Below are 16,954 nucleotides of genomic sequence, written 5' to 3' on the forward strand. Positions count from 1 at the left end.
GCGATTATTTTAAGCATGGATGGACTGTCACATGGATGAGAACCAGAAAGGAACTGGAACAACAAAGAAGGAAATAGTGTTCCCACTGGCCATTGGCCTCTCTTTTAGGTCTGTCTCTCCTTTCCAAATCCCAGGCTCTCTCTCTGCATGGCTGCTCCCTATCTTTCTTCTTTACCCATTTCCTCGCCCTCTGTTCAATGCCTATGTCCTCACTTTATATGTGGGGTTAACTGAGATCAGCAACTCAGCAGAACTTCCTCACAGCCTGTCTGTCCACTGGCTCAGGGTCTTACTGTTTCTCACTTAAGAGCACCAACAAAAGCTGATGGACCCAGTTTATCTCTATGAGCCAGGTTTTTCATGGTCCATTTCTTTCATGGTGTGTTTCTGCTTACTTTTGGTCCAGTCACCACCAGTGGGCGTAAGAAGTGGAGCCAATATCTGGGTCTCTATCAAGAAGACAAGAGTATTGAACTAGGTGTGGGAAAAGAAGCAAGATCCACGCCATAAACTCTCTCCCCAAAGAGGGTCCAGTTTGAGAACTTGTGACATCGTGGAAATTAAGGAGAGCTGCAAAGTCTGAGGACAGAAGAGTTATCTTTAAGAGTATTCTAAACTCACTGTGAATTAGGCTACTACCAACTTTATCTATGCACAGGATACATTCTCTGAAAAAAGTCCTTTAGCTTATGCTATCTATTCCCGTTTATTAATTATTTTTGGTAATAAAAATTCCTTAATCCACCATGTTGTATTTGGAAACTATTGTACTGATATAGAGAAGTAGACCATGTTTGGATAACTGAAACACTATTTAATTTATCTCTTTATTCAAACTAATCTTTTTTTATCTATTCTTTTTGGTTATACATGAGAGTAAGTGTATTTTGTTTTCAAGTAATTATAAATTATCAGAAACATTTCATTAGAAAATTAATATAAGAAGAGAGCCATTTGACATATATATATGTCAAATATATATATCAATTAAATCTCCTATCAGTTGATGGTTGCCTCTGAAAATCTTCCTGTGTCCCACTTCCTATGGAAAAATGGAAACAAGAAATTGATGGCTTAAGAAACAAAGTTCCCCGACCAAAACAGTAGAGAAAAATCAATTTTAATTTTGATCACAAAAGAGGGCAAAGAACTCTCACCTCATCAGATTGGTCCAACTTAACGCACTGCTCACTCTGTCTCTGAAAGTTTTTCCTCCATAATTTTAGCCAAAAGGTATCCTATTAAATCTGCTGTTGAATGCAGCAGTAGCAGTGTTTCTGTTCAAGTAGAGACATCAAAGCTGTCAAATTATTGTGGAGGATGACAATGAGCTCCTTTCTTCATCACCCAGTAAATACAATCATCTGGAGAGTATTACTGCTTCCCAAAAGCCAGTTCTCACCACCTGTAAGTCTAAAGGCCCTACTTTGAAACTACAAGTAGGAAAAAAAAAATTCAGCCAGAGGATTACTTAGTATATTGCATTCAAGGAATTTTATTCTGATACAAAGTGCTATTTGAAGGGGAAATAAAATCTGGAATTTCAGAAAAGCTGATAAAAAGAAAGAACTAGAATTTTTAACTTGAGCCAAATTACAGATGCCTATAATTAGCAGGGATAGCCTTTTGGTTAAAGTATTTTCCCTTCATTCTAACAACATGTGCACTACCCACCAGCCTCTTGTTTCCACAATTTGTTCATTCCCCATTTCTTTTCTATCAGAGATTTATCATTCCCAGTTTTAGGTTCAAGATGTTTAACTCTTGATCAGAGTTAATTTTAATCAGTGTGTTCTCTTAGTTATAGCTTCTGTATATTCAGGTAATTACATTAAAACAGAGGCCAACTGCTTAGGAGGATTTTAAGAGATTTTATTGACTACATGACTTCCCACATGGCAGAGGAGTAAAATAATAAATCACAACAGCAGAATAATCCCAGACAAGCCCAGTTTCAAAGACAGTAGATTTCATTATTATAGACTTTAGTATTAACACACCTTCGCAAGAATCGTACTAATTGCAAAACACTTCCTGATCCAATAGTGCAAGCACACTTCTGTTGAGATGCCCCGGGAGGAAGAGGTGCTCATTCTCAGGAGACACTCCAGCCCTCTTTCACAATAGCATCGTCTCTTCCTTTAAGATTCTAGAGAGAAAATAACTATACTGCAAGAAGTCCCAGAAAGTTCCATGCCTGAACTTAAAAATTCTAGGTGTAAGTAATCCCAATATGATGATGTCTCTATTTTTTCATTTTTCATATTTATAAATATTTTTAAATCTGGGGTTAGATTTATTAAAAGCTTTAATTAATTAACCAAAGAGAAAAGAAGCACATAGCACAACCCGAGCTGGATGTAGGTGCCTGGTCACTTAGAACCATCTTCTGTTTATAGATATAACCCTGCAGGAAACAGCAGAGAGAGCAAAGTTTAAAAGTTTCCTTCTGCTCAGATTCCATTATAATAGTAGACTTCCATATGAATATCTTCCCTCAGTTTTTCTAGGTTAGTCTTGACCTTCAACCATGAGTCACATGGTTCCCATCTGCCATTCATAGCCCCATGCCTTGGTTGGTGCTGTTTCCTCTCTTAGAAATTTCCTTCGCCTTTCAGGAGTAGATTTAAGCTTCAGTTCTTTGATTCTTATGTGAACCCCAGGGTGAGCCAGGGATTAATTCTCTGCACTCCTAAGTAACGTGTGCTTTCCAAGATCTTAATAACATGATATTTTGCTGACATAATATAGTTCATATTCATGGCAATTTCTGCAGATGAAGAGATGACTAGTTGGTCTGAGTTATAGTTGGTTTTAATTTTGATCACAAATAAATACAATCATCTGGAGGGTATTATTGCTTCCCAAAAGCCAATTCTCATCACCTGCAAGTCTAAAGGCCCTACTTTGAAACTATAAGTAGGAAAAAAAATTCAACCAGAGGATTACTTAGTGTATTGCATTCAAGGAATTTTATTCTGATAGAGTAAGATGTTGCACGAGAGAAGCTCTCAGTTCCACTCAGTTCTTACTATATTGTGACTCTTAATCTCTATATGTCATGGACATCTTGCCTGTAAATGAGAATAATAATTTTACTTACTACAGACAATGTTGAAGAGTTTTGATGAAACAATACACATAAAATCCTGAAACACCACCAGAAGTGTAAAAACACATGCTGAATGAGATATACACACACACACAACACACACACACACACACACACACACATACATATATATACATATATATATATATATATATATGTGTGTGTGTGTGTGTGTGTGTGTGTGTGTGTGTGTATTTAAATTATTGCAGTGTTCTTTTCTATACCAGCACTGGCAACAGCTCTATAACCTAGCATAGTCAGATTAGGTAAATAGTTGTCCACAAAACTATGAGAATAAATAAAGCTCTATATAGAAACATTAGAAAAATATTGAATATAATTATTTCCACACTTCATTGCATGTTTGCAGTAACTACCAGTAACATCAACCTATTGGCTGACTACAAACCTGTCCAAGTAGCCTCTACCAATCTTTTCTAATTGCTAATTCACATACAGCACCATCTCTACCCAACAGGAAAACCAGGTTATATTAGGTGGTTTTTTTCAGAAAGTTAAATGTATTCCAAGAACTATTTTTTTACTCTGAGATTATTTCCTTACTATATTTTGATGTTCATTCTTTTATGAAATGATGGTAAAGTTAGATGACAGTTGGATTTGCTCTATTTGTTGTTTGTTTTGTTTGAGGTTTTACAATATTACTTGGAAACAAGAATAATAAGCAGTTCTTTTTGTCTCCTTTTTAGCTTTATTTTCTGAGTTTTTTCTGTTTCATGAAATTCCATGGGATTCCTGGGTTTTATTGGAGTCCCGGATCTTCTCTTCCATTTTATAGGCTCAGGAATCTGTCACTTTAGAGAGATGACAAATTAGCCAAGATACAGAGACTAGGGTATAATCATAATAACAATAGCTCAACTATACTGAATGCTTAATTTGTGTAAGATACTGGGCTGAACACATCACATTTTGTCCTTGCTATTTTCCTATGAGACAGATTGCACCCAGCTACATGACTAATTAGTGATGGACCCATAATTCAGACATAAGTTTTCGTTCTCTGAGGTTGATGCTTTAACCACCACATCACAAGGTCAACCCATGCCCTTCCCATATTGTTAATTTTAGTGACTGAAGTGAGAGACAGAGATTTCCTACAGACCCCTTTCCTTGGGCTTATGTGCTCTCTGCATTGTCTCTCTGGAACTCATCTACAAGGAAGATGTTAAAATTGTCAACTTTTTGGTGAATGTGGAATTTGAGGTTTTTACCTCTAACATTTGAATATTTGGATCCTCTGGATTCCAGATAATTTGAGAGCTAAGGCAACATATTTCATTGTAAGGTTAGCAGGGGCAGAGGATCTAAATATTCATAATTCTTAGTTAAAATTTCTTCTCTAGTAGGTGCATGTAGGAGCAACTACTAACTTCTGTTTTCTAGTCCTTCTCTTATATTAATGCTATAATACAATTTGCTGAAGAATCCTCTATTGGTCTGAAAGTACCTTTTTTAATTTCAATTTTATTTTTTTAGTTAATTTTATTTTTTAAATACATGACAGCAGAATGTATTATTACAATTCTTATTACATGTATAGAGCACAATTTTTCATATCCCTGTTTTATATAAAGTATGTTCACACCAACTCATGTCTTTATACATGTACTTTGGATAATGATGTCCATCACATTCCACCATCATTGCTACCCCCTGCCCCCTCCTTTCCCCTCCCACCCCTCTGCCCTATCTAGAGTTTGTCTATTCCTCCCATGTTCCCTCTCCCTACTCCACTATGAGTCAGTCATCCTATATCAGAGAAAATATTTGGCATCTGTCTTTTGGGGGTTGGCTAATTTAGCATTATCTAACTCCATCCATTTACCTGCAAATGCCATGATTTTATTCTCTTTTATTGCTTAGTAATATTCTATTGTGTATATATGCCACATTTTTTAATCCATTCATCTACTGAAGGGCATCTAGGTTGGTTCCACAGTTTAGCTATTGTGAATTGTGCTGCTATAAACATTGATTTGGCTGTGCCCCTGTAGAATGCTGTTTTTAAGTCCATTGGGTATAGACCAAGGAGAGGGATAGCTGGGTCAAATGGTGGTTCCATTCCCAAATTTCCAAGAAATCTTCATACTGCTTTCCATATTGGTTGCACCAATTTGCAGTCCCACCAGTAGTGTATGAGTGTGCCTTTTTCCCCACATGACGATTTTCATATGTCACCATAATCCATTTTAGGATCAGAAGGACATATAGTACAGTGTAACCCAAGTCTCTGAAAGCAGCCTGTTCCACTCCTGCTCTGTGACCCTGGGCAATATTGTTAGTATCTCCGAACTATAATTTACACGTTTCTAGAATGTGCATGAGACTTTCTACTTCATAGAATGGGCAGAATGATCAAGTGCGATAACATGTGAACATGTGGACAATGATACCTGCAATATGGAGTGTGTTTAATAAATAACACTTCTTCCTGCCTCTGCTGCAGCCATTGTTATTTGCACTCTTATTACACTATAACTCTCAAAGGAAAACTCTTTACCCCATTGTCAATGCCCAAAAACATGTCACCATTGTCTTTCTGGGCCTGTTTCCCTACTCCATAAATCATCTTTGCTTTTTCATGGAGAGTAGAAGATGTTTGCAGCTAAGTCCTTTATCAACCTGTTTCCTAACTGCAGAACTTCAGAAGTCTGACAACTTCCTTCATTTCATCCTCTCTCATTTATTAATTTGCTTTTGTCCACGATGATGTGTTTCTGCTGATATAACATTCTCAAGAACCACGTGAGTCTCCTATGTATGCCTGGAGACTCACTTCCTTAGACTATAGATTCCTCCACAGACCTTCCTTTCTTAGATAATCCCATCTCTATCCTTGTCTTCTACATAGATGTCCAAGCCACACACTCAAGTTTCTTCAAAGAGCTGTCTGTATGAATTAAAGACTCTGACCTCTTAATTCTTCCTAAATACTAGGAAAGAATAATCCAGCCATTTCTTTGACTTTGCTTCTAAGGCATTCAGTACTGACTTTATTTTCCTATTTTTAGTGTCTTTTGCAATCTACAATAGACTGAGAATTTCCCAAATCATCACCCAGTCCTGGTTCCTTTTTTGCTCAACAGATCTTCCCTCACTGTGTCTCTCTCCTCTCACATTTTAGTATAAGTAACAAGAAGCCAGCTCACAACTTCAACATTCAACTTGACTAAATATCCCATTCATCACTTAAAAATTCTGCTTCTCCCGTAACTGTGAGATGAAATTCCACTAAGTTTTCTGTCACTATGTAACAAGGATTCTCCTCCAGTTTTCAATAGCATGCTCCTCATTTCCTTCTAAGACCTTATCAAGGGCACTTTTGCCATCTATGTGTCTACCAACATTCCATCCATAATGACTCAGATACTCTGTAACACTATACATGTTTTTGCTACCATGTTCCTCACTTCTTTCTGAGCCTCCCATCAACAGAGGACTTAGCATCTATAGTTCTAATAACAATCTGTTCAAGGAAGTTTAGGCTTCTTATCATGACCCTCAAATTCTTTCAGCCTCTGCCCACTGCCCCATCCTCCAACCGCCTCCACATTTTTTTTTTGCATTAGTTTCAAGCACGCCCCATATCCAGGAACCAAATACCGTATCAGTTTCTGTTGTTGCTGTCAAAAATTAAACATAGTGGCTTATTACCTTACACGTTGGGAGGTAAGAAGTTCTAAATGGGTCTTACTAAGCTGTATTCAAGATACCAACAGAGCAGCATTCCTTCTAGAGTTCTAGATGCTTGAAGAGGTCCTGGAAGCTCAAAGAATCTGTTCCTATGTATTTTTTCTGTCTTTTAACTACCCACGTTTCCTGATCCAAGACTATGTCACTTTGACCTCTGCTTCCATTGGCACATCTCCTTCTCTGGCTCTGATCTTCCTTCCTCCCTATTGTCAGTACTTTAGGAGTCACCCTGGGTCTACCCAGATAATCCATAACATTGCCACCTCAAGTCCTTAACTTGATCACATCACAAAGTCCCACTTGCTATGTGATGTAATATAGTCACAGGTTCCAGGGATTTGAACATAGGCATCTCAAGAGAATCACTATTCTGCCTCACATAAGTTGTATGACTGCTTTATACATTTCAAGCAATAGAATCTGATTTGGGATATGATTTGCAAATATTTTCTCCCATTTTGTGGGGTTTCTTAAATTACATTTTATAGTAGTATCCTTTGGTGCACCAAAGTTTCACATTTTGATAAAGCTCAATTAATCTGTTGTTTTCTTTGGCGGCTGTTCTTTTGGTATAATAACTATAAGAGTATTACAGAATTATTTTAAAATTCATTTTGAGTTAATTTTTCTGTATGGTGTGAAGCAATTATATGATATGTCATGTTAAAAGAATTAAGGGCAAAATCACATGATAATTTCCATTGATGCAGAAAAAGCATTTGTCAAAATCCAATACCCTTTTAGAAAGAGAACACCAAAGAAACTTGGAATAAAATGATACTTTGTCAATATGATCAAGGGCATCCATGAAAAACCCACAGCTGACATCATGTTCAATAGTGAGAGATTAAAAGCCGTCCCCGTAAAATCAAGACCCAGACAAGAATGTTCACTCTTGTGAACTTACATTTGATAAGTTCCAATGTAATTCCAGTGTCTCAGCATTATTTATTAAAAAGAATAAGTTCCCCCATTAAATTACTTTAGTGCTCATAACAAAATTAATTGATTGTAAATAAGAGAGTATACTCATGGACTCCTGCTATCTTATCAACCTAAATGACTATAAGCATGTCAATACAACACAGACTTGATTATTATAGCTTTGCAGCAAGTTTTAAAAGTAGCAGTGTGAAGCCTCCAATTTATGCTTTAAAAAGAGTATTTTTACTATTCTGTAACCTTTGCATTTATATAAATTGCTTGTCACCTTTGGGGTGGAGTGGAAGTCAGCCAGAATCTTCACAGGGATTACTTCGAATCAGTAGAAAGATTTGAAGACTATCTTAGCTAAGTATTTCAATCCATAAATATAGAATTTTTTTGCAATTAATAAGATAATTATTAATTTTTTTCAACATTATTTTCTCTCATTAGTATACAAGTCTTGAGTTTTCTTTGGATAAGCTTGTTTCTATTTTGATGAAACTTTTAGCAGAATTGTTTCATTTTAATATAAATATACTATAATAGAGACAGAGATGCATTTTGTATATTGATCCTACATCATGCAATCTTTCTGAATTCATTTATTATGTAAAGTGGGTTTTTTGTTAGAGTGACTTTTCTTTCCTTAGGATTATCTATATGCCAGATCATATCATTTGCATATAGAGACAGTTTGATTTCTTCTTCTTCAATTTGGAAGAGGTTTTTTTTTTTTTCCTCATTCTTGCCTAAATCCCTGAATTAGAACCTCTAATACAATATCAAATGTAAGTTCACAAGTTCAATTCTTGTCTGGGTCTTGATTTTACGGGGACGGCTTTTAATCTCTCACTATTGAACATGATGTCAGCTGTGGGTTTTTCATGGATGCCCTTGATCATATTGACAAAGTATTATTTTATTCCAAGTTTCTTTGGTGTTCTCTTTCTAAAAGGGTATTGGATTTTGACAAATGCTTTTTCTGCATCAATGGAAATTATCATGTGATTTTGCCCTTAATTCTTTTAACATGACATATCATATTGTTGGATTTTTTTGTTTATTAAACCAAATTTGCACTCCTCAAAAAAAAAATTCCCCATTGGTCATGGCATACAATCCTTTTTATATGCTGTTAGATACAGTTTGCTAGTATTTTGCTGAGAATTTTTACATCTAGATTCATAAGAGATGATGACCTGTGTTGTTTTTTATGTAAAGTTTTCATCTGTTTTAGTATCAGGGTAGTGATGGATTTATGGAGTGAGGAGAAAAATGCACCCTCTGCTTCTATTTTTGGAATAGTTTGTGAAGGTATTTATTTTTACTTACTTGTTTTTTAGAATTCACTGGGGAAGCCATCTGGTCCTGATATCTTTACTGAAAATCTTTGATACCTAATAGAAACCCTCTATTTGTTATGTCTATTCACATTTCCTTTATCTTCTTGAGTCAGTTTTAATAGCTTGTGTCTATCTAGAAATCATTTACTTCATTTAATGTATCTAATTGTTGATATTTAGTGTCAACAATTTAGTGTCATATTACTCTCTCATAATTTTTTCTCTTTTTTTCTAAAATCTGTGGTTATATCCACACTTTTACATCTATTTTAGTAATTTGAGTTCTTCCTTCTATTTTGGATCAGTGTAGATTATTTAAAAGTTTGTCTGTTTTGTTGATCTTTTCAAAGAAACCAACTTTGAGTTTGTTGACTTTTTTTATTGTTTAGCTTCTTATTTAAAAGTAGATTTTTTAAAATTTCCATATATATGAATTTCCAAAATTTCCTTATGTTACTGATTTCTGCTATCAGTCTATGGTGTTTGGAGGACACACTTTGTTGTAAATTCTTCTAAATAATGAGACTTGTTTTATGGCCTAACATATAGTTTATCCTGTAGAATATCTCCTGTACAATTCAGAACAGTTTATTCTGCTGTTGTTGGATGGAATGTACTGTAGATGTCTGTTATTTCCAGTTGGTTCATAGTGTTGTTCAACCTTTCTATTTCCTTGTCGATCTTCTAATCGTTCTATCAATTATCGAAAACCAAGTATAGAAAGATTCAACTAATTATTGTTGAATCGTCTGTTTCTCCCTCTAATTCTGTCAGATTTTCCTTCATACACTTCTGCTAAGGGTCTATTTGTTAATGATTGTAATATGTTCTTTATGCCTTAATGCTAAATCCTCCACTTTATCCCACTTTAAGTACTAGGGGTCTCCAGGATCTTTGCCTAAGTGTCTTCTTTTATGGACACACTGTCTCTAGGGGAACATATCCAGCTTCACAGCTTTAAATAATATCTATATATTAATGATTCCAAAATTCAAATCTATAGTTCTGTTCTCCCCCAAACTTCCAGGCTCATACATTAAGCTGTTCACTCTGTCTTATAGCATCTCACACACGGTGGTCCCTGATTTGCTCACTGCCCAACTTGTTTCTCCTCATGGTCTTTTTCATCTCGGAAAACGTCACCATCAGCCAATGGTATTCTCAGGTTTTCATCTATCCATCTCTTTTCCTCTCCTGATACAGCCAATACATCTGTAAGTTTTGATTCTAAAACTCCCTGACTCTGTTTGTGTGTGTTGCTGGGGATTGAACCCAGGGCCTTATGCGTGCAAGGCAACACTCTACCAACTGAGCTATATCCCCCTTCCTGACTCTACACACTCTTTGCCACCTCAGTTGCCGTTGTGCTATTCAGACCACCATCAGTCTACCTCTCCACTGCTGCAGTTACCCCCTAACTAGTCTTATGCTCCTACACTTGCCCCCCAACCCAATTATCACACAAAAATCCTTTTGAGCATAAATCAGTCACTCTCTTTCTTATAATTCTCAGGTGTTCTCCATTGCTTTGCGTAGAATCAAATCCAACCTCCCTATCAAGAATTCAAGGCCCTGTTATGAGTTCAGCTTTCTGTCCTTCTCTGAGTTAGATTCCTACCACTCTCTCCTTTTTTCTCCTCCTCAAATAGGACATTTCCTTCTCATTTTAGATTCTTCACACTTTCTGATCCCCTATTTTTGTGTGTCTGGCACTTTTTCATCATTTAGTCTCAACTTTAATGTTGCCCCTTAAGAAATGGTTTTCCCAATCACCTCGTCTAAAACCTCTTCCACACACACACCAGTTACTAATTACTAAAGCCCCATGTTCTGTTTTATTCATAGCACATCACATTTTTACTTTGTTCCTATTACTTAATCACCACCTGAAAAGATCTGTTCAATTCTTGGTTTGATTAATTTTTGTTTCTCCCCTCCCCACATCCCCACATTAGTTTCACAAGAGCCCAGATTTCAATGTTTTCTTCTACCTGATTCCCTGAGCTTATGTTCAACAGATATTTGTTGTATGAATGGATGCTACATCTAGGTAGCAAGAATTAATGAATTTTTTATTTGAGAGCCAATATCAGGACACATATATTCTACCCATATTTAGTCTGTGCTCTTTGCTAAAAATTCCAGAATGCATGTACCAATGCTATGGATGGAATCATCACAGTATTGCTGGAGGGACAGAGACAGAGAGAAGATTGGACCAATAAAACAGATTCATTCAGGATACACTACTACCATGGAAATGGAGAGGTGATAGCAACAGAATCACAGAACAAGATTATAGTAAAGCTGTGATTAAAGTTAATAAACATCAAATATGGATGTGAACTGAGAAACTGGAATTTTTTTTAAAAAATCAGCATAGTAGAATAAAAACTAATGAATATTATTTTAAAAAATAATGATCAAATACAATTTCAGCAATGTTTTTATAATTTAAAATAATGAAGAAGAAATAAACATCAAGAGAACAAAGCTAATAGAAGCAGATGAAGATGATAGGTATTTACATAACAAAAAATTCGAAGGGATGTTGTAAACATCTCTGATAATGTTTTCAACTTCTCTGAAGATGCTGGGGGTATTAAAATACCCAGTCTTATGATCTGTTATTACATTAAGTTTATAATTCTTGGAAGCCCACAGGCACTGAGAAAATAAAGGCAAGAGCTAGGGGAAATTAAAGCAATTGAGCAAAATTCCTTGAACTCCAGGCTTCCTTCATGCATATCATTCAACAAGCACACGCTTGAGGGTCTAAGGCATTAGGTACAAATAAAATATACAATCAAGTGGCTCACAGATAAGTACACAATGAGATAACATGATGATACAGTGATAAAGGTCAAAACCTCAGAGCTGAGGGAGCGTAGAACAAAAGTCCCTTGCTTATGAAGGTATTGGCAGAATTCAGGGAAGATGTACTTGGAGAGGTAAAGCCTTCGCTGAATTCTAAATGATTAAGCAAGGTCCAGACAGTTAGCCCTCTTAGGGGTTAGAAAAAAGTGGCATCTTTTGCATGCAGTAGGAAGGCTTTGCAGAAGAGACAGAAATTGAACTTCACCTGAGGAATGAGTAGATGAAGAGAGGCAGGTGCATGCGTTTCCTAGGGCCACTGCAAAAAGCTACCTTGACTGGGCAAATTATGAGAGAAATTCATTCTTTCCCTGTTCTATGAACTAAGACCCAAATTAATGTGTCAAGGAGTAAGCATGCCCCCTCCAATGGCTCCAGAGAAGACACCTTCCTTGCCTCTTCTACCTTCTGCTGGTTGACAGCAATCTCGACATTCTCAGTTTATAGCAACACAATGGCCACTTTCACCTTCACATGCCGTTCTCCTTGTTGTGATGCTGCCAACTGAATCCCTCTGTAAGACACCAGACAATGGATTGAGTGGATTAATCCAGTATGATGTCACCTTAACTAATAACAGTTGCACAGATCCTATTTCCTCACATTCTGAAACTTCAGGTGGACATTATGTTAGAGACACACTACCCACCTATACATCCCATGATATGGAACTGTGCTGCTCAATGAGTGGAGCCACCAGAATTACTTATGCAAGATTTAGCACTCATATATTCAAAATATTTAGCCTGTGGTACAGTAACACTAATGTATCCTAATTAAGTTAACCTATAAAAGAAATTATTCATTTTTAGAAGTTGTATCATAAACCAATTACTGATTCATTCTAAAATTCCTCAAAATTATTCCGTTGGGATATTTTGTAACATGAGTCATATTTTGACATAGAAAAGTATATCAAATCACTCCAGCGACTTTCCCATTGAATCAATAGTTACAAGTAGTCTTTAGAGTCCAGATTTCCTCTTATAATTGACAATATTCATTTTATTACTGAGTTTTGATTGGGTTATCTGTTTTTTTGGTGCTTAGCTTTATAAACCCTAGAGATTAGTGCTCTATCTGATATGTGAGAGGTAAAGATTTGCTCCCAGGATGTAGGCTCTCTGTTCACCTCACAGATTGTTTCTTTTGCTGAGAAGAGGCTTTTTAGTTTGAGTCCATCCCATTTATTGATTTTTGGTTTAAATTCTTGTGCTATAGGAGTCTTCTCACTTTCTACTGGACCAGTAGTTATTGGGCAAAAGCAGCAGCCAATTTAGAAAAGGGGCTAAAATTTTTAATTATAAGGTCTCAGATTTTTAAAATATATTTGGCATCTTTATTGTTGTCTATGTCATAAAAATCTTCTATTGGCATATCATAACTAATTTAAGGTTAAATTTTATTTTTCTTGCCAGGAACTGGTAAAATTATTTGGCAATTAACAACGTAGAGTCTATAGTCATTTGACTGGATTCAAATCCTGACTCTATAAGTAACTTCAATAACCTTTTTCTATCTCAATTTTTATACAGTTGTAAGGGGGATAATAATGATAATTAGAAAAATTAGAACTTTCTTCTTTCTTCCTCCTCCTCCTCCTCCTGTTCTCCTTCTTCTTTTTCATAGGTGGTGGGTAGAGAGTACTGGGGATTGAACCCAGGGGTACTTTATTCCACTACTTTATTTTGACAGAGTCTCATTAAATTGCTGAGGTTCTCAGTAAATTGCTAGATTGGCCTCAAACTTGAGATCCTCCTGCCTTGGCCCCCAAATCACTGGAATTACAAGTGTGTGCTACCACTATGCCTAGTAAAAATTTGCAATTTTCTACTGGGTTAATTATGAATCTAGAAAGATCTTAGCACAGAGAAAATGCTATATCAGTGTTAATTCTCATTTTATTAGTAAAGCTAATGCTTTTAACAATGACTCAGCTTTGGAAGGATTTTCATGAAATCACTCTGCTTTAATGGAGATGAACTTTGACAGAATTGCTTATAAGAGAGACCGAAAGCCTCAGCATCCCCTCGTCCCGTCAACTCCTCTTCTTAAAAAGTATTTCTTAGAAATAATGTTCCAAAAAATTCACTTTGTTAACACTAGTATGGAGCACAGGTTTGGAGATGTTCAAACCCATCCTATGCTAGTGGAGCTCATGATACCAAGTAGGTGCTTGCAGAGGACTCCCTGGCCACCCACCCATCTGTTTTTTGTTTTTTTTTCTTTTTTCATCCTTGGTTCTCTCAAAGCCAAAATCTTTGTCTTGCACTAAAGTCTTTGTACTAAAACTGGCCATCAAGGGGAACTTTATGAAAACAGGAAGTAGTAAGCAATTGGTGGTAGCCATCGATGTGTGGCTGAGTTGATGGGGGGGCCAGTGACAGCAGCAAGGGTGCCTCCACTCCCATCAGGGATGAGGCTACCCTGGTGTTATGGATGTGATCTGAAACGTACCCCCAAAACCTCATGTATTGAAAGTGTCGTCCCCAGTGCAGCAAGGTCAGAGATGAGGCTTTAGCCAATGATTGGACCATGTAGTCTCTGACCCGTGGGTTGATCCATTTGATAATTAACCGAATGATAGACAGACTACTGGCAGGTGGGACATAGTTGGAGGAAGCAGGTCACAGGGGGCATGCCTTGGAAGGGTGGGTCTTCTCCCTAGCACCTTCCCTCCCCTCCTCTCCAGCTGCTGTGATATCATTAGAGATATTCTGGTCTGGATTTCTCTCTTGGCTCCATCAAATTTCAGCAATAAGATCTCAGACATATCACTTGGCCTTCTAATCATCATTTTCATTCCATTTGCATAAGGGACATAACATAATCCTTCCTTTCGAAGCTATTCATACAGAATAAAGACCTGGAGAGAAAGAGAACTTTTAGAGATTTGTGACAGAGCCAGGCTCACTAGTCTCCCATTTTTTGACCTTTGCTCCTGGGTCTACATTTTCTAGGTTCCCTTAAACCTGTGTCAACCGCTAAGTAATTGAAGACGGGTGGCCAATGCCCAGGTAACTTAACTTCCACGCACACACACCCCACACACTCTTTATACACCTGCTGCCCACTGATTGAATTAAGTGGATTTTGAGGAGTCAGGGCATCGCCTTAAGGAGACAGAGCTTACTGGGCATCTGATTTACCCATTGAAAAGGAATCTTCTAGTAGAGCCTCACAGTCAAGTGTGTCCATTCCAGACTAGGCATAAAGAAATTAGCATGAATTGTATGAAGGGACTGATATTTTGAGAGTCTTCGTGATGTTCCATTGGTGGGACTGATGTTCACCTAGTATGGATGGAAGCCTAGAGCACCCTGCCTAGTAAATATGCAGTAGAGGAGAGATGCTGGGACTTCTATAAAGAGATTGTCATTATTCTTATTGCTATTGTTACAGAAACACAGGCACATTCAGAAAGGAGCAGATTATTGTGATCATTTTACCATTTGTCTTCTCAGTCCTGTGTTGGATATCTATAGAGTACTGATTCGCTGTATTAGCAAACCTGGGCTGCCTTATCAGAGTACTGCCAACCAAGGGCATAAGCATCAGAAGTTTATTTTCACACAGTTCTGAAGGCTGGAAGTTCAAGGTCAAGGTGCCAGCAGGGCTGGTTTCTTCTGAGGCCTCCTGTCTTGGTTTGTAAACAACTGAACTTCCTGTCTCATAATTATCTTCTCTCTGTGCCTATTGGTTATCTTTTCATCACTGTGGAAAAAATACCTAAGATAAAAACTTGAAAGAGGACATTTTTATTTTGGTTCATGGATTCAGAGGTGTTAGTCCATGTTCAGCTGGTCACGTTGCTTTGGGTCCTGGGTCTGAGGTGAAGTAGAACATCATGATGCAAGGGCAAAGAGACAGAACAGCAGGGTGTGGGGACAAAAAAAAAAAAAAAAAAAAAAAACTTTTCCAGGCCATGTCCTCAGTGAGCTATGCTTTCCAACCCGGCCTTACCTCCTAAGATTTCTACCAACTCCCCTTAATGCTATCAAATGAATCCAAGGATTTAATACATTGATGAGGTTCTAATCATTTCCTAAAAGTTCCACTTTTGAGCATGCTGCCTTAGTAACCAAGCCTTCAATGCATGGGTACTTGGGGAGATATTTCAGATCCAAATCGTAACAATGTCTAAATTACCTCTTCTAAGAACACCAGTTATATTGGATTAGGTTCTTAGTTCATCCATGCTGATATAAAAAAAAAAATCTTAGATTGCATGATTGGTCAATGATAAAGATGTGTTTATCAAAGTTCTGGAGAATGGGGAATCCACATCAAAGAACCAATAGATCCTCTGTTAGGTGAAGTCCCTCTCTGTGCTTTATAGATGATACCGCTTGCTCTTTCCCCACAAGATGGAAGGAACCAACAGGACAAGCTTGCTCCTTCAGCCCTTTTATAAGATCAGTAATCCCATTCAGGAACTCAGAAATTCTTATGGTCAAATACTTCCCAATGGTCCAGCCTCTTAATATCAGCACCTTGGGGTTTAGTTGCAACATGTGAATTCTAGAGAGAGATGAACATTCCAACCATTGCAATTAGGACCACCCCAATTTACCTCCTAGAAGATTCTAAGTCTGGAAGTTAGGAATTTAACATACTAATTTGGGGTACACAATTCAGCCCGTAGTAGGATCCTGTGACTTTCTTCCAAAGAGTTAAAGTTTGTTCACATAATAGTCTTTTACTCTTATTGGGATATTGATCAAAAATAAGTTAACACCTTTTTTCTTAGGTTTACTCTAAAAAATATCAATCTTATTCTCTCTACCCACAGACAATGTTTTATTGGAGGACAAAGGGGAAAATAACTATGGCAAAAATAATTGGTTTGCCCCTCAGTTATCCAACGAATATGCATGTGATGTGTTCATTTAAATTTGAAAGAAAGGGAATTTCTGACAGAATCCCTGCCAAGCAGAAGATAAAACTAACCCGCAATTACAATTCAGGTGTACTTTAATTA

This window comes from Callospermophilus lateralis, chromosome 9 (assembly GCF_048772815.1).
Source record: "Callospermophilus lateralis isolate mCalLat2 chromosome 9, mCalLat2.hap1, whole genome shotgun sequence".
Taxonomy (NCBI): domain Eukaryota; kingdom Metazoa; phylum Chordata; class Mammalia; order Rodentia; family Sciuridae; genus Callospermophilus; species Callospermophilus lateralis.